General features: G+C 57.4%; 1 protein-coding gene across 1 annotated transcript in view; it reads left to right on the forward strand.

Annotated features, from left to right (window-relative positions):
* The window catches only part of CNPY1 (canopy FGF signaling regulator 1), a 31,319-nt gene that overhangs the window by 6,510 nt on the left and 6,630 nt on the right, over nt 1–18,179 (forward strand). The gene's annotated exons all lie outside the window — the stretch shown is intronic.

The raw sequence follows: 18,179 nt of genomic DNA on the forward strand, positions 1-18,179 counted from the left end.
GGGGGGGGGGGGGGGGGGGGGGGGGGGGGGGGGGGGGGGGGGGGGGGGGGGGGGGAGCCGGCCGATGCCCCATTCAGGTGTGCGGTCTGGGTATTCAAGCCCTTTTCTGTCCAGGAGCGTGTGGTCAGCTTACTTGCAGGGCTTCCGTGAAGTCTCAAGCTCCTTTTCGGGCCCAGTGTGTTTCTGTCACTATTGTGACAGAACTTGCCCTGGCGCCCCCGCTGTGCCGGCCCGGTGGGCCCCGCTCTGGCCGAGAGGGGCGGACACAAGGAGGCAGGGGCCGGAAGGGCCCGGGAGCCGCGGACTGGGGAAGCCACCACGCCCCCGTGCCCCCCACGCGGGCCCGCCCCGAAGTGTCTGCACGCGGCTCACACACGACAGCAGGGACCCTGGCGGTGTGGAATTTGCACTTGGGTGTTTGGGGGGGAGGATGCCTGGTGCTGCGCCCCCCACCTCCTCATTAGCCGGTGACCCCGGGGCTGTCTCAGCTCTGGTCCGGACTCCCTTCCTGAGCCTGAACGTTCCCACGCCCTCCGGCATCCGCCTCCCTCAGCCCCGCGGCCCGCTCCACCTTCCCCTGCCCGCTGGCTGAAGCCTCCAAACCCTGAGCCCTGTTGTGTGGCTTAAAGAGCTCTCTCTGCCCCCGTGTGATGGGGGGGGCATCTGGGGCCGCAGGGCCGGGGGCCTCCTTCCCCAAGGCTGGGGTGCCTCCAGCCGTCCAGCCTCACGCAGCCCCTCCTCACCCCTGCCCAGGACCGGTTAGTGCGATTGGCCACCACCCGGGAGTGGACCTGCCCCTGCCGCCAAATCTCCTCCTTCTCAGCCTGAGAGGTCTCGGCGGGGGGCGGGGGGAGGGGTGCGCGGTGAACATGGAAGTGCGGACCTGGGGGGCAGGAGCAAGCGTTTGCAGGCTCTCCGTGTGCACGTGCGGGTGGTGCGCAGGGTGTGTGCATGTGTGTGCTGATGTGTGGGGCGTGTCCAGGTGTGTGCACATGTGGGGCGTGTAAAGGTGTGTGCAGGTTGCCGTGCAGTTGCACACACAGGTGTGGTGTGCGTGTGCACGTGCCTGTACACACAGCACAGGTGTGTTAGCTCACGGAGCAGAGAGCACAAGCCCTGGGAAGGTAGGGGCTGCGGGTGCAGTCAGGCCCGGCTGGACCCAAGGGGGCAGCGCTGGTGGCCCTGGAGGGGGGCGCATCTCTCCTGCAGGACTGTGCACCCTCAGCATAGGGGCGCCACTGCTCTTCCCGGAGGGGCCAGCAGGGGGCCCTTTCCCCAGGCCGTCCCCACCGGTCCCCTGCCTTCCCCGCCCAAACCCCCGGACTCACGGCTCCTGCCTTAGGCGATGTGGGGCGGAGGCTGACGCCAACTCCAGGGGAGGAGCCCACCTGTCACCTGTAATAGTCTAGGTGCCGCATCGACCTGGGAGCGAAGCGGAGTGGGGGGGGGACGCCAGCCAGACAGACTCCGCTCCCAAGACAGCCAAGTGTAGGGGCGGCCGCAGGGACCGGACAGTCTGCAGCCCGCCCACCGGACTGCTTCTCCCTCGTCTTCCCGTGCCGCACGAGCGGTGGGCTTCAGGAAGGCTCAGGCGGTCATCTGGAACTCAGGCCGGGTTGGCTGTCACACTTGAACATGAAACGTGCGGTGATAGGACAGTTCACCTCGAGGAGGAGACCCCTTTCCGCTGAGGTCCTTCCAAATACTCTGGACATCCTGGGTCGGTGCGGCTCAGGGTCTCGGGGCCTTCGCCCTCTAGGGAACTGACCAGGCGAAATCCCCTCCCCTGTTTCTGAGGCATCTCCCTGGAACTCTGTCCCTTTAGCTGTCGCCGCTCGTCCTGACGTCCTGTCTGGGTGTCCTGTGGCTGGATTGTGTGGGACTGAAATCAGCCAGAGCACCCCGAGGCTGGGCTGAGCAGCTCTCGGGAACAGAAATACCAGAAGCATCCCGACCCTGGGTGCGGGCTGTGTGTCATCCGGCAAGGCAGTGGTCACATGCTAACCTGCAGAGGGAGAGGGGGAGCGGGCAGAGGAACCCAGTAAACGTCAGGGTGGACCAGCGGCAGACTGGGGAAGGCCTCGGAAGGCCGCAGAAGGCCGCGGAAGGCTGTGGAAGGCCGCGGAAGGCCGCGGAAGGCTGCTGGTACCCCAACACCACCGTGTGCTCCCCCCTGCAAGCGCCTGCCCTCTTGTCCAAACACTTCTTAAACTTTCTGAATGTTCTCTGAACCTCCTAGACCTAAATGCCGTGACCGGTCTAATTACCTACATGTTAGAGTCACATAATCTTGAGGGTAAGAAATTCTATCGTTTAGCTTAGAATTTATTTTTTTAATTTTTTAAAATTATTTTTATGTTTTTTATTTTTGAGAGATAGAGAGAGACAGCGTGAGCAGGGGAGGGTCAGAGAGAGGGGGATGTACAGAATCGGAAACAGGCTCCAGGCTCTGAGCTAGCTGTCGGCACAGAGCCCGACGCGGGACTTGAACCCACAGACTGTGAGATCACGACTCGAGCCGAAGTCGGACGCTCTACCGACTGAGCCTCCCAGGTGCCCCCGTATAGCTTAGTATTAAGCAACAGAGGCTAGAGCCAAATACAGACACTATTTCTTGAATTTTTATTTTAAAAAATAAGCGCTGAGCATAGAAAATTAAATTGTCAAGAATTTTGGCACAGTGCGACCCAATTTCCTTCTTTTGGAAAGAGTCTGTCCACAACAAGAAGCCTCCTAACAAACAGCTTCGTGCTTTCCGCCCCCACAGCAGACACCTGTCGGGCGGCGCTGAGGGCCAGCAGGTGGGACTGGGCGGGGCTTACGGGCCCAGGATGTCAAGGCTAACAGCACAATGAATTCAGCCTCGGTGCCACTGTGTGGGAGCCCAGGCAGTGACAGGAGGTCATGGGCAGAGAGCCTGTGTCCCCACCAGGATGGTTCAGAAGTGTGCCAACCAGAACCAGGTCCTTCGGCGCCCCCAGGGGTCAGTTCCCGCAGCTTGGGACAGGCGGTCTGGTGGGGGAGCCGGGGACGCTGTGAGACACCCTTTAGGCACAGGAGAGTCCCCACAGCAAAGGATTACTGGTTTTAAATGTCAGCAGTGCTGAGGGGGAGACGCCGTGGTCTACGGAAATCAGGGGTTTCGGTTCCTCAGATCCGGATCCCCATGTTTGGAGAAGTGGTGGATGTGACTGTGCAGAGAGCGGCCCCTCGGAGCCGCATCGCTGTGTGGGGATGGAGCCCGGCTGTGGGCTCTGCACCTGGACCGCATCACACCCCGTTGGGAGAGGGGCGCGGCAGCGGGACCCGGAGGGGCTGTGTGCCCAAATCTGCTGAGCCGGTGGCCCCCCCGCCCCCGGCTCACGTCGCCCAGAACCTCAGGTGACCTTGTCTTTCAATAGGACCCTACAGGTGACGTTGTCGATTAAAGGAAGCCCGATTCCAACAATTGCAGTCCTCCCCAGAAGGCCGGCAGAGACACAGAGACCGGCAGAGGGGGGGGTGTGGGGACTGGGGCAGGGTCCCTGGGGGTGGCCGGGGGCACCAGCAGCTGCAGGCAGGCCAGAAGGACCCCCTCCCCCCCGCTGAGGCTTCAGGGGAGTGAGGCCCCGCTGACGCCCGGTGTCACACCCCCGCCACCAGAGCTGTGAGAGGGCACATTTCTGCTGCTCACTCGGAGCCGCGGTGCGGGGACACGGGCCAGGCGGGAGCTCGGCCCCGGGAAGCGAGCGGGTCCCACGGGGGAGAAAGACTAGAGGCCCCCGCACATGCGGCCCTCGAAACGTGGAAACGGAACCAGGAGCCAACAGCTGTGCCCGGAAGATTCCCGGGGACCGGCCCTCGGGCCGCAGTCACCCCTCTGTCCGACCTGCTCCCTGCGGTGTCCACAGCCCCCGCCCCGGGCTCTGCTCTCCTCACAGGCACAGGGGCTGGGTCCACAGTCTGGCCTCTAACCTCCAGACCTTCTAAAAGACCAGGATGTCACATGTTCGGAGGAAAATGGGAGCCCGGGCTGGCCTGTGGAAGTACAGGCCAGCCCCCCTTTTTGGAGTTTGGCTCTAGACAGGGGCCACCGTAGCCTAGTCTGCCCGGTGCAGTGCGGGGGGTCTACCCCGCGTGCCCGACATGAACGTCCCTTCTCTCCGGTTCCAAAGTGACCTCCGTGTTGGTGACAGCGGCCTGTCCCTCCAGCACGGTTAACGTGGGACGGCCCGGCCCCGTGCCAGCCCCACACCCGGAAGCGGAGTGTCAGTGTGCACACGGCCCCAGTGGAGAGACTTTAAATTTTATATAAAGAGAGTCTCGGGCTCCGGCCCATTGTTTAAGTCAAGTGCAGAAATAATTAGGCTCTTTGGGCCCCGTCTCGTGTCTTTCTCTGTGAACTTTCTGGAAACACCTGAGGGAGGGACCCTCTCCAGCCACGTTGAGTTGTTCCGGCCTGGGCTGTCTGGAGAGCGCTCTCCCCCGTCTGTGTGAAAGCGCAGAATTAAGAGTCAGCTCTGATGTCGGCGAGGCCGCTGGACTTCGCCCGTGAGATCGTCGATTTCGCCAGGCAGGCCGCACTGCAGGGAAGGTGCCGCGCCTTGATCGAGGGGCTCAGGGGACGCCCCCCAGGGGCCGGGTCGCTGTGGGCTCCCGGGGCCCCGCAAGCAGCGGGCTGGCTGCCGGCTGGAGCCCCGGCTGGGCAGCGAGCGGCCTCCAGGCAGGAGGAAGTCAGAAGAGGAACACTTGTATCCAATGTGCACTCTTTCGGTTTTCTAATTTTTCTCATTAAAATGTTACATTATGAAAGTAACACACGGTGATTTCGGGGGGAGGAGACTGAGCCTTGTAATCGGCGCTTCGCCCTGACTCAGACGATGAGCCGAGGGAGACCCCAGCTCCCTCCGGCGCACGCAAACTCCACACACACCCACACGTCCAGCGTTTGCTCTGTGGTTATCTTTTGTCGTTATAAAATGATATCAACTTCATACTCTCTAGTCCGCTGAAGAATGAGGAATTGTTAAATAAACTAAAGTGTTCAGCGCAGACCCCATGCAAAGGTGGAAGCCCGACCCCCGGGCGACCACACTGGACACCGGGTTGAGAACAGGGAGGTGATTCAGGTTAAATGAGGTCACAGGGTGAGGCCCCATCAGGTGGGACTGGGATCTTCCTGAGAAGAGGAGGTGCCTCTCTCTTCGCCGCGTGTGAGGGGGAGGGGGCTGTGGCCGCCAGGCGCCAGCAGGAGGGCTCCCCCCAGGAACGGAACCTTCTGGTGGTTGATCTTGGACTTGTGGCCTCCGGAAGCGTGAGCATACAGTCCTGCTGCCTCAGCCTCCAGACAGCGGAGGAGGACCTGCTACTGAAGACAGGCCCCGGCAGGCCAGGGACAGGCCCCGGCGTCTCTGTCCACGTCCGCACCCAGGGACGGTCCCCGCGATGGATGGGCAGCTGCGTCCAGCGTGTTCTCAGGGCCGGCGGTGCCGGGGGAAGCTCCTGGACCGTGCGTGCTCCTGTGGAGTCGCTCCTGGTGGCCCAGCCCCCCGGAAGGGCAGGGCTCAGAGGATGAGCACATTTTCTCCTGAAGCCCTGTTGCCAAGTGATTTTCCCCAAAGGTTTGTGGCATTTTACATCCCCACCAGCTTTCTTGCATTTTAGCCAGCATTGGGTTACATCATTCTTTTTTTTTAAATTTGTTTTAGGGGCGCCTGCGTGGCTCAGTCGGTTGGTTAAGCGTCCAGCTTCAGCTCAGGTCATGATCTCATGTTTGTGGGTTCGAGCCCTACATCGGGCTCTGTGCTGACAGCTCAGAGCCTGGAGCAGCTTCAGATTCTGTGTCTCCTTCTCTCTCTGACCCTCCCCTGTTCCCACTGTCTCTCTCTGTCTCTCAATAATAAATAAAGAACATTAAAAAAATTAAAAAAAAATAAAATTTGTTTTAATGTTTTATTTATTTTTTTTTTTTGAGAGCATGAGCAGGGGAGGGTCAGAGAGACAGGGAGACACAGACTCGGAAGACAGGCTCCAGGCTCTGAGCTGTCAGCACAGCGCTCGACGTGGGGCTCGAACCCACGAACACAAGATGATGACCTGAGCCGAAGCCGGACGCTCAACTGCCTGAGCTGCCCAGGCGCCCCTGGATGGTATTTCATTCTTGTCTTCCTTTCCCTTCCACAGGCTCCAAGTGAACTACGCATATTTTCACCAGTGCGCTGTTCACTTAGCTTTCCCGTGCTTCCAGTTGTTTATTTGTGTCCTTTCCCGTTTTCTGTTAACTTGTCCCTCCTGTCGTTAGTACCTGACAGTCTGGTGGGCGGGGGCCGGCCCGTGTCCGCCGCGTCGCTGCGCACAGTCTCCCGGTGTGGTTTGCCGGCAGCCTCGCCCCTGATGGCGCCTGGACAGCCTTTGTTCTCGATGGCTGTGGGCGTCTCGTCCAGTTCGGGGACACATTCCCTCCTCTGTGTCATCCTGACAGTTTTCTAAATGTTCTCCCAAGAGTTTGTGCTTTGATGGGCGAACGTGGCATCCGTATGGAAGGTGGTTTGGATACGGTGTGAGGTGTGTTCGCTCCTCTGGTCCTGGGTGAAAGGTCACGAGGGTCAGCGCCAGCTACTAAGAAAACCCCGCCCCCACTGGATTAGGGTGACCCGTCCTCAGCTTTTTCTGGAGAGGAGTTTATCAGAAACGGAAACACAGATACTCCTACACACACCTTCCCAACATCAGAAGTGTTTTTGTAGCTTTTTTAGAGCCTTTGTGGATGTCTACCTTTTACTCTAGCTGTTTGCGCGCTGGGTCACCGCTCCATCCTACACTACGTCTTGTTCCTGCGCCTCCCCCTCCACGTGCACACAGCGCAGGATTTGCTTCTAGTGTGTTCCCAATTTTTTTAATGTTTATTTATTTTCTAGAGATAGAGCATAAAAGTGGGGGATGGGCAGAGAGCGAGGGAGACACAGAATCGGAAGCAGGCTCCAAGCTCCGAGCTGTCAGCACAGAGCCTGACACAGGGCTTGAACCCACAAACCACGAGATCATGACCTGAGCCAGCCAGGTGCCCCAGGTCTCTATTCCCGTGAAACGAAAGAATAAAAGAACAAATGTTTGTTTGGTAGATACGACACTTCTCTGTTGGCTCCGTGAGGGGTTTGGGGACTCTCTCCACTATTTTGTGAAGACTCTGGAAAAGTGATAGAATGTCAAGGAACAAAGAGGCTCCACCACCTGCAGCCTCCTGAGTGCGGGGTCTGACGGGAAGTGTCCGCGGCGCCGGTGTGCGCTGACTAAGCCCAGGGCGATATAAACAGAGTCTGTGAATCCGGGTGGAGTTTGCAGACAGGGCTCCCGAGCGGTGGCTCCGGGGTCCGGTCAGTGCTGGGTGCCCAGAGGCAGCTTCGCACAGCCAGTGTTTGGTCCCGGGGGTGAGCCTGTGACAGATCCCCGCGCCCCCCCCCCCCGACCCCCACACGCCCCGCAGGTGGCAACACTGGCCATCGGCCGGGACTGGAGTCGACGTTGGTGACAGTACACATCTCGGGGGTGGAGGCGCAGGGTTCTGTGGGAGACAACAGCAGCCTTAGCGTTTGGCAGCGCAGAAGGATCAAGTGCCAGGCCACGGCCAGGGAGAAGAAATCGAACCGCTGATTCAGTACCACTGGGCCGATTAAAATAATCGTCATCAGAGAGCATAGCAGGCTGGGGGAGAGTTCAAGGCTGCAGTGGCTGAGCACGGCTCAGGGTGAGGGGACTGGCTGTTGGCCACGCGTGTTTCTTTTCATCAGTACGAACAGCAGGTGTGACAGGACACGCGGGCGCCCCTCCTGACGGAAATCTTCCCTGGGCCGCCTTCCCCTGCAGGGAGGATGCTCGCAGCTCCTCCTCTCGCCCGCGGGGGGCGGGGGCTGGGGTCATGGAGCCCCTCATTAGTTCTTCATGCCTGAAGCCAGACTTGCGTGTGCTGTGGGGCTGCCCGGCCAAGATGCCACAGCCTGGGCGCCTGGAGCCGAAGCCGAGTTTCTCACAGGTCAGGAGGCCTCGACCTGACCTCAAGGTGGGGCCAGGCTGGGCTCCTTCTTGAGTGCTCAGGAAAAGCGGGTCCCCTGTCTCACTGCTGGTGGCCGGCTGTCCTGGCGCCCCCTGGCTTGCAGCTGTGCCCCCGTCTCTGCCTCATGGGCACACGGCACCCCCTCTGGGTGTCCGCGACACCAGCCTCATTGGGTTGGAACCCATCCTAAGGGAATGTGACCTCGTCTTCGCTAATTACATCTGCAAAGACCCTGTTGGCCAATGAGGCTGCATTCACAGGGGCCAAGGGTTCGGACTGGAGCATGGGTTTGGGGGGGACACAATTTGACCCACAACAGGTGTTAGAGTTGATGGCCTGGATGGAGACTTCCAGCTGTCTTTCTGATCCCATGAGGCTCCGTGGGTTATTTTCTCTACCTCCTTCTCAGGCGATGGCAGGGCTGGAATGCTGGGGTGGCACCCCCTCTGCAGCCCCCCAAGCTGGCAGACTGCTGAGCACCCCTCCCTTGGCCCCGTGGCAGTACCGCGCCTGTCCCTGCAGACCAGTAATGAAGGTGTTGAGGGAGACAGACCCTAAGCCCGGCCTCCACGGCCCGGAGGAAACCCTGCGCCTTTCCCCACGGCTCCTGCCCCCATCGGGCGTGCGGCTGAATGCCATTTAGCCTTTGTCTCTGATGTCTGAGTTCATTTCCGGTACATGAGACTCTTCGCATCCAGGCTGGTTCAGACCATTTGGCAAGAATAATTTCACAAGCCTGGAATTAGACGCTGCACAAAAGTCTAAATACATAATGCATTTTGTAATTCTGTCACACTCAAAACAAGCTGTCAAGGCTGTCTGCATGACTTATCCGTAATAAATCCCTAGCCTGTTAATTGCTCCTCATTCCGTTGCATGAGGGTGGTTGGAATCCGCAAATCGGGTAAAGAATGGAGGGATAATGGGAAACGTTTAGAGGATTGCCGCGGGTTCTCCCCCGGGACCGAAGGGGCGAGGGCCTCGTGGGCACCCTGCGCCCGCCTGTTTCCAGCGCCGCGGCTTCGAGTCGGGCGGTTTTCAAATGTCTTTTCCATGGAACCGTCAGAGGGAAAGTGAGGACCCGATGGCCTTGGGGAAGGTCACGGGGACGGGAGACTGAGCAGTGACTTCGGGGGCACGTGCTCCGTGCTAGAGGTGCCAGGCACGCTGCCCAGGGGCATGCAGGGCGATAGCGACATGTGCACACGGCTCTGGGAGGACGGCAGAGAACCCAGAACATTCCAGGAAGGCTGGGATGCGGTCACTCCCTCTGGCCCCCGACACTCAGAAAGGATTCCAGCACCACATAGGCCTGCTTGTCTTCTGGCTTCAGCGAGTAGGCTGTTCGTGACCTTGGGCCGGAGCCCTCCCTCTGGGTGCGGCGCTGGCTCTGCTGGGGGGCGCGGGGCCGCCTGCCGGGGTAGACAGGAGAGGGACCAAGGGGGCTCCAGGGGGCTGCACGCCGGCGTTGTCACCATGCACCCGGGTAGAAACGGCTTTCCTCTGTTTGGGGCGACGCCGCTTGCTCACTATGTGTGTGCGCCTGTGTGTGCGCACATGTGTGCATAAGTTCACACGTGTGTGGGTGCCTACAAGTGCATGCAAGGGTGCATGCATGTGAGCACATGTGTGCGTGTCCAAGAACACCTGTGCATGTGTAAGCACATGCGTGTGCATGTGTGTGAGAACACACGTGTGCATGTGAGCACACATGCACTTCTAAGCACACACATGTTTGAAAGAGCACACACCTGTGCATGCATGTCCGTGAGTACATGTGTGTGGATGTGTGCGTGTAAGCAAGTAACTCGTGTGGGTGTGAGCACACACGTGTGCATGTGTCTGTGTGAGCACACACGTGTGCGTGTGTGCACATGTAAGAATATACACGTGTGTGGATGGGTACACACATTTCTGAAACCTATTTAGAAGAGCTATTGCTGCCTCCCCTGGGGGGCGCAGGCCATTGGCGGGCAGAGACGGGAGGACAGAGACAGGCAGGCAGCGGGGACAGGACCATGTCCAGAGGCGGGGGGGCAGGGGGGGTCGGGGAGCGTCGGGAGCAGGGCAACCTGGGCAGATGGGCTGGGGCCACAAAGCAGGGCTGGCAAGTGGCTTCTGGAAAGAGCCAGACAGTGGACATTTAGGGCCTCTGGGCCCTGTGGCCACGCCTCACCTCGGCCAGTACAGCCGGACGGCAGCCACAGACGAGGTGTGCATGGACAGGTGTGGTTGCGCTCCATGAAGCTTTACTGTGGACACTGGGATTTGAATTTCCTCTCGTTTTCATGCATCACAAAATGCTAGGCTTTTGATATATAGTTTTTAGTCACTTACAAATGCAAGAACCGGTCTTAGCTCACAAGCCGTGCGCAAACAGGTGGCCTGGGGTTCCCCAGCCCCGAGGGAGAGCTCCTCCAAAGGCCGATGTGGTCCCTGTGTGACCGCAAGCACAGGTCCAGACAGCCAGCGCCGGAGGACAAGGACCACCCTGATTCTGTGCACTGGAGCCTCCTTGTGTCTCACACAACCTGGCATGAAGTAGATGTTCATCAAACAGCGGCTGAGCGACTCGCTGGCGCCGCGGCGGAGTGTGTGACTTGTGCGAGACTCTCTAGGCAGCGTTTCTTTGTCCAGCATTCCTGGGTCTCCTGCGGCCGAGCCCCGGCTGGGAACCCCTGGGAGGCGGGGCACCCCCAGCCAGGGCCCCGTGCCTGCAAGAACGGCGGACCCCGACCTCTTCTCTCCAGGAGCTTCGGGGGAGCATTGCGTACCCTCAGTTTAGAGAAGTGACCTTCCAGGGCGCCTGGGGGGCTCAGTCCGTGGAGCGTTTGACTTCGGCTCAGATCACGATCTCACAGTTCGTGGGTTCGAGTCCCACGTCGGGCTCTGTGCTGACAGCTCAGAGCAGGGAGCCTGCTTCAGATTCTGTGTCTCCCCCTCTCTCTGCCCCTCCCCCACTCACTCTCTGTCTGTCTCAAACACAACTAAACGTTTAAAAAATTAACAAAAGAATCTCATACTAGTTTAAAAAATAGAACTCTAACCTTCTTCTAAGGTCTGGGTACTCACTAGCAAAAAGATAGTATTCATCCAAATCCACGGAGAATCAGGAAGGAACAGATTTCAAGTATTATCTCTCGGGATTAATAATTTTAAATAGTGAGGAAACAATTCCATTCCAATGGAGCAAAAGACTCTGATATATTGACGTCAGAAAATGCTGGCAGAGGCCACTGTGGTCCCTGCTGGAGGGGCGCTGAGGGCCGCCTTGAGCGTGGGTCTGTGCCTCCTGCCGCCGGGGTGGATCTGAGCTCTGGGCGCCCCTCCGTCTGCTCTCGAGCTGGAGTGAGGAGGGGAGACCAAGGCCCAGAGTGTCTGTGGATCCTCAGGACACGGGTGGCCTGGGCCGCCGTTTCTCCTTAGGAAACCATCGCAGAAGTCCAGCGATTTGGCTCAGAGTTCATTATTAGCGACGTCCCTCTGTGCTCAGCCTGGCCAGGTTCCGGGCGTTGGCCACGGACGGCCGAGGGCAGAACGAAACACGTGGGAACCATGAAGCCAGAATCAAGAAGGACTTCATTTCCCCACAGTAAGACCACGTCCTGAGAAGAGAATCCGGACGCACGGAGCGGAGTCGTTTGTAATGTTTTCAGTGTTGGTGGTTCGCGAAGTGTCCCACAGCCAAGGGGCTGTAAGTCCTCACGGGACACTCTGCCACCACCGAGCGTGGACAGCAGGCCCCGGCGCCGGAGAGCGGGGCGCGGCCGGGGCAGCTGCGTGCCGCGGGGTTGCCGTCACGCGTGAGCCCCGATGAGCGAGGAGAAGGGGCGCTTTGCTGAGCGCTGAGCTTGTGCGCACGGTGACTTGAGCGGCACACGGGGGCATCGCCGGAGGAGGAAACCAAGCCCAGCCCAGCGAAGGCTCCGTCTTTCACAACCACAAAGCTGACTTCCTGGTCACCTTGTTCGCTCTGCTGCAGACGCGGGCTGGGCTTGGTCTCACATTCCTACCCGTGCTCCCAGCAGAAGGGACGGCAGAGCACGGGACTCCGCGGATTGCTGGAGGCGAAGACAGCAGGCGTCCCTCCCTCCGGCCCTGAGGCCAGGCGGTGTCCTCGGACACGTGGGGGGTGTCCTCGGACGCCCTGGCTTGGTGTCTAGGCCGGAGCCCGGATGGTCACCTCCCGCAGCCCGGACGGTCACCTCCCGTGGCACGGCGGATGGAGACGGGCGTCTCCGCGACGGGAGCACTCTGAGTCCTGAGAAGACACGGCGCCCTGGTTTCCAAGCCCCAGGTGACTCGGATCTGGTGGCACCAGAGGACACTCCCCCTTCCCTCCTCCCGCCGCCCATCCCTGCATCCCAGGCCTGCGGGAGGACATGAGTCCCGGCTTCCAGCCCCGAGAGCAGAGCCAACCTTGGCACAGCACTCACACGTGAGACCCGGGAGCCGACTCGTGAGACAGGTGCCAAGCCACCGCCGGACACCCTGTATCGCCTTCTGCTTCTCTCGGTTTCCTGGTGAAAAGAGCTCGGGTCTGGAAGTGTGTTTTCCGATCAGCGATACGGTGCCTCACCGCACTCAGCACTGGCCAGGAGAATGGGCGCCTTGGGCTCTCCTGGCGGTGCCGTCTTGGGTCTGAGGACGGAGGCACCCTTCCCAGGCCGCCACGCCAGAGCTCTGACCGCCAGGCCCTCCTTCCAGCCTCTGCGGGCCTGCTCTTTCCAGGTGGAGGCGGCAGCGGTGAGTGAAAGCCCAGCCTGGACCGCCCTCTACACGCTTGTCTCCACCGCCGGCACCGTGCTCAGGACTCTGAGTTTCGAGGCCCAAGCTTCCCTGTGCACACAGTCCGCCTGAACACCCTCACGGGCAGAGGGGGACCCGGCAGGTCCAGGAGTGACCAGGGCCCCGGGACCAGGCTTTGAGTGCCAGGGGCCTCGTTGCCCATCCTGGCGACCCTCAATTCTGAGCAGACAGGAAGGGGAAAGGAGAGCTGCATGCGCCCCGCACGGTGGGGGTCGCAGGTCTGCCCCGCTTCCCCGCAGCGGAGGCCCGGCGCCCCTCCCTCCAGCCCAAGCAAGGACAGCACCGGAATCGGTCTCTGCTCCGTAAGCTGGCGACCCTCTCCAGGCGGCTGCGACCTCAGACAGCACCCGTTGAAGGGAAAGTGACCGTAGGGCTTTGCGTTTATTTGCTGGACTCTGGAGGCATCCTACCCGTCACTCGACCTGATCGGACGCACCACCGGTCTCACAGGCCGGGATCCTGGAGGAACCGGGAGGCCGGCGGCTGGCCGGGCCACACGTGGAGGTGTCTGGGGGCCCCATGCAGGGGGGCGGCGTGACCGTGGAGAAGGCGCGGCTGGGCGCGGGCCGTGCGGGGCCTCCTCGCGGAGTCAGCCTGCCGCTCTCCGCGGATCTTCCGTTTGGGGGGCTCCGGCTGTCCTCGCAGGGCTTCAGGGTGGGGGCCCCATGGTCTGTGACTGTATTTGTAGGCCAGGCCGCCACCACAAGGTACCCAGGATGGGGTGGGGGGGGGGCCTCAGTGTCCCACCACTCTAGGGGCTGGAAGCCCAAGGCCTACCTCAGCAGGTGCGGCTCCTCCCAAGGCCTCTCTCCCCGCTGTGTGGACGGCTGTCCCACGTCCTCACCCGGCCGTCCCTCTGTGTGTCTGTGTCTTCTTCTTCTAGGGACACCAATCACACTGGGTCAGGGCCACCCTAGGGACCTCATTTTACCTTAACGACCTCTGTGAAGGTCCTGTCTCCAAATAAGGCCACATTCTGGGATCCTGAGCATCGGGGCTTCAATGTAGGAATTCAGGGGACACAACTCAGCCCCAAAGAGTGCCTCTACCTGGTCACCTGGGGGGAGGGTTCTGACCCTGGCTTTGTCCCTCTCTCTGGGGGACAACCGGGGGGCAGGCTCCGCTGCCCCCAAGTCCAGTAGCGGAGGGGGGGCGAGGGGGGTAGGGGTAGGGGACTGGGGTCACCAAGGGAGAGAGGGCGCACCACTGCGCTCTAGTCTGTGTTCCAAGGGGACAGGGATGCGCACACGTGCTCCCGACACATGCCGACACCCAGGGACACGTGTGCACATGCAGACACGCATTCACAGGGTCGTGCAGGGGAGGGGCCTGCTGGGGGGGAGCTGGGCCTTAGTCTCAGGTGTCAGCCTCACTTTTTACTCTGCCCTTTTGTTCCTTTTGAACTTTTTTTCCCAATCCAATGACTGTTACTTTTTCTATTAAAAATGTTTTTAAATAAAAACAACGCTGTCTCTCTGGTCCGTGGAAACCACTGTGCGTGCATGCGTGCACGAGTCCACATCTGTGGACACGGAACCACACAGGGTCTCATGGTCCCGGTTCCCGGTCCCTCCTCCTCTGAGCCCGCCAACGCTTCCTAAGCAAATCCTACCGTCTGCCCACCGAGTTGGGAAGTGCCGCCGTGCACCCACAGACGTGTGGGGGAGTGTTTCGTGGAGGTGCTCAGAAATATAACTGCTTCATCCCTTCTGCTTTCGGTGACAAGGCGGCAGAGGACGCAGAAGGGGGGGGACAGACGACTGTGTTTCCGCGGCCTCGCGCTCTGCTGCCAGCCCAGGGGGCACACCACGGCTCGCTAGGGCTGCGCGGCCCTCTCCAGGCACATAGGCCTCTCCAAGCAGCTTCAGTTTTATCTGGAATCACAGGGGAGCCCCCCCCCCCCGTCTGGACCGTCTGGCCTGGAAAGACCTGTCGGCATCCGCGCAAGGAACCGACAGAGTCACGTCTCACTCCGGGAGCTCCACAGCCCGTCCTCTGCCCTTTCATGCACTTTCCCTTCCGGGGCACGCACGGTGGGAAGGGCTCCGGCCCTCGCTCGGGTTGTTTAAAAGGTTGAAAAATGGCAACATTTCCATATGGAGAAGTGCATTTTTTTCATTTACCGAAAATGTTTGAAAATTAAAGTTTTTTTGTTGAAGAGTTTTTTTTAGGATGGGAAAGCAACCGGCAGTGCCAATTCTGCGTTTGGTGACGAAAGCCAAGTGTTTCTAAGGGCGCATTGAGTTCGAGGACCCCATTTGGAGTTCATCAGTGATGACCCGTTACACAGTTTTTCTCTGATTCTGTTTAATCACTGGTAAGTTGGAAAAAGGGTCCAGATTAAAAAAGTGTGATTGATACTTGAGCAGTTTTGAATTCTAGGAAAATTTCCCCCCCAATCAAATTGTTTTTATTTCATGATTTCTATTTTCCTCACACGTAAGCATCTACTCGGTTAGAACATGACATCTCCATGGGTCAGAATAGGAAGCGTTTGCAAAGTATTTTGTTTTACATGACGAGAATGGCTCTTTTCACTCGTCATATTACAGAAGGGAAAATTTTAATGTTATTTTCATAAATCTACTGTGCTTTGTGGTAAGCTGGGCCGAAATCTTTGTAGTTTTGTCCCCAAGGTTTTATTGATTGCAGAAATTCACCTGTTTTAACACTGAATTGACGGTAACCGGGAAAACTATATTAATTCTGTTATCTGTTGGCTGGCTTTGGTTCTCCACACAAAGGCTACTTAAAATCTCTGTTATTGATTAAATCTAGATGGAATTCACTTCTTCTGATACACAGGACGCTGGGAAATTTATCACCTTTTATTATTCCTCATCGAAATGAGCTCCTTGAGCTTTCTAATTATATTGTCTAATAAAACTAAACAGTCAATGCTATTTGCATATTATATGAAGAAGTGTCATGCAACAAACTCATAGCAGTCAATTAACATAAAAGCTAATTATATCTCTCATCATCTTACAAGTTTCTGAATGTGTGCTTACCCTGTGGTAGCCTGGAGCAAAGGAGGCTTGAATTTTCACTTCTAAATATTGACTTTTAACTAATATCAGAAGCGAGCTCAATATTTTTATGGATGAAAAGTTCGTGATTAAGCTAGATGCAATATTTGCCAGAGTGCAATTAAAATTTCAACCTTAGCTAAAGCTCCAGGAGACCCTTTGCAACAATGTGAAATCAATGATCAGCCACTAAGCAGGTGAAGTGCCGGTTCATATCGGAGGACCACTCAAAATAATGACCAAGGCAAGTGAGATTTATTTGAGGTTGCCAGGCCGTTATAAAGTCACAAGGCCATTTCCACGTCCAGTCGTACGCCGTAACATAATTGTGTTCCCGCCTAAGTGTGATCCTAGCAAGCAAGAAGTTTGCTGCAAGATTAACAGAGACACGGTGAGGAACTGTGACCGACTGTTGGGGAAGGTGGGTCTGGAAGAAAGCCCAGGCTCTGGAGTTCTAGAGAAACCGAGGCCAAAACTTCCAGCGACACTGTTTCCGCTTTCAGTCGAGATGTGGGAGCGTCCTCCCACCCCCATCCCTTTGCTCACACGATTAGCACACGGTCAGAATAAGCTTAAAGGGAAAAGAAGAAAAATAGACACTCTAGATACTTAGTAGGACTTCGAGTGGCAGGTAGGTTTCAAAACGGCAAAAGTTGGGATTTACGTTGCCCGGTGTGCTCTGGGATCGCGGATCGCTGTGACGGGAAGCACGCAGACGGAGTGCGTGCGTGGGTAGCGGGATGGCCGATACGAAAACCCGTGCCCGGGCGGTTTTCTCCCGATACAATGCTGGCGGCCTTTGGCATTCATATTGTAATGAGGTCCGTACCTCCGAGCCGGTCCTTCCCCGGCGGAGGCTCCCCACCCTCTCCCCCAAGGTCACAATAGGAATCGCTTTATTGACAAGTACTATTCAAAATCTTCCCCAAAGAGAAAGAAAGACTTGGTTTCATCCCACTTGTCCCCATACTTACTGCACTCTTAGAATTAAAACACTCGGCGGCGAGAAAAAGGCCCAATTATCCGAAGATCGGTCTTTACATCTACTGAAGGCAGTTCAGCGAAGTGAAATCACTGCAAACTCCACTCGTGTGCGTTTTCATGAATGCGGACAGAGCTGCGATGCGTAGACATGTTTAGAATCTCACAAAGCCGCGTGTTCTGAGATTTTAAAATCTATTTTTTTTAATCTTCTGAAAACAGATCTCGACGTAAGTTCACATGGGTGTTTTCCCTTTACCTGTGTTTGGCGGAGATGGTGACGAAGGATTTTTTGAGCTATGTGCCGGCACCCATTTCCCACGATTAAAGAATGTTACTCCAAAAAGCCAGCTCATGACCAAAAAAAAAAAAAAAAAAAAAAAAAAAAAAGCCCATTTGCCTTCAGACTCATAAAATCAACATAATTCATGGGTTGATCTCTTGACACATTTGTGTTAAAACAGTACCGTACTAGTATACTCCAATGTATAAAATTACATTTTCAAAACTGAAAAAAAATCCCGTTTGGGGGAAAGTTTTAAAATGGGGACTGTACTAAAACAGAGTGGCCGGGCAGGGAAGCAGGTTTACTTTTCCGCTGGGGAAGGAGGGGGGCGGGAGTGGGCAGAGAGTGGATTTCTGGGTTTCACTTAGATTTTTTTAAGGGAGAGCGCGCCCTCACCACTGTGCTAACACCCAGAAAGTACTACGAAAGCATCTCCAATGTATCCGGTGAGGAAATGCCCTTAACGCACCTGCGGAGCAGGCAAAACCACACTCCTGCTAACGATCCGCTTGACTAACTGTAATTAAGAATTTACCTCTGTGTTTTATAACTTGCAGACCCAATACATATTTAATCCTTAGCTCCTGAAGTGAATAAAGACGGATTTTCGGTGTGCCCGTTAACCCACGTAATACTGGGCTGTTTCTGTTTCGTTTTGTTTTGTTTTGTTTTTACAACTTACGGGGCTTGATTGGCACAATTAAAAGCGTAAGTAAAATGAAACTTGTTTCTGAAATGCACTTCAAGGTACTGCCTTCAGGGTCTCTGCACTGTAGACAAGAAAAAAAAAACACTCGCAAGTTGTTAAAAACTGGCTGTTTTAGTGACTAGATAACCGTTGGGGTTTAATCCAGTTTAATAAGCAGTTTAATTGCAAAAATGAGCGCTCGGGCCTTCAAAGATTGCGCCTCGAATGGAGTTTCGGGGCGACGCGGGGTCCCGTCACCGCGCACAGCCGGGCGTTCCTGCGGCCTCCGTCGGCCTGGGGTCCCGGGCGGAGCGGAGGCGCGGCGGCCGGAGGGCGCGGGGACCCTTTGTGCGCCTG

Source organism: Suricata suricatta, chromosome 2 (assembly GCF_006229205.1).
Source record: "Suricata suricatta isolate VVHF042 chromosome 2, meerkat_22Aug2017_6uvM2_HiC, whole genome shotgun sequence".
In the NCBI taxonomy this organism is placed as follows: Eukaryota; Metazoa; Chordata; class Mammalia; order Carnivora; family Herpestidae; genus Suricata; species Suricata suricatta.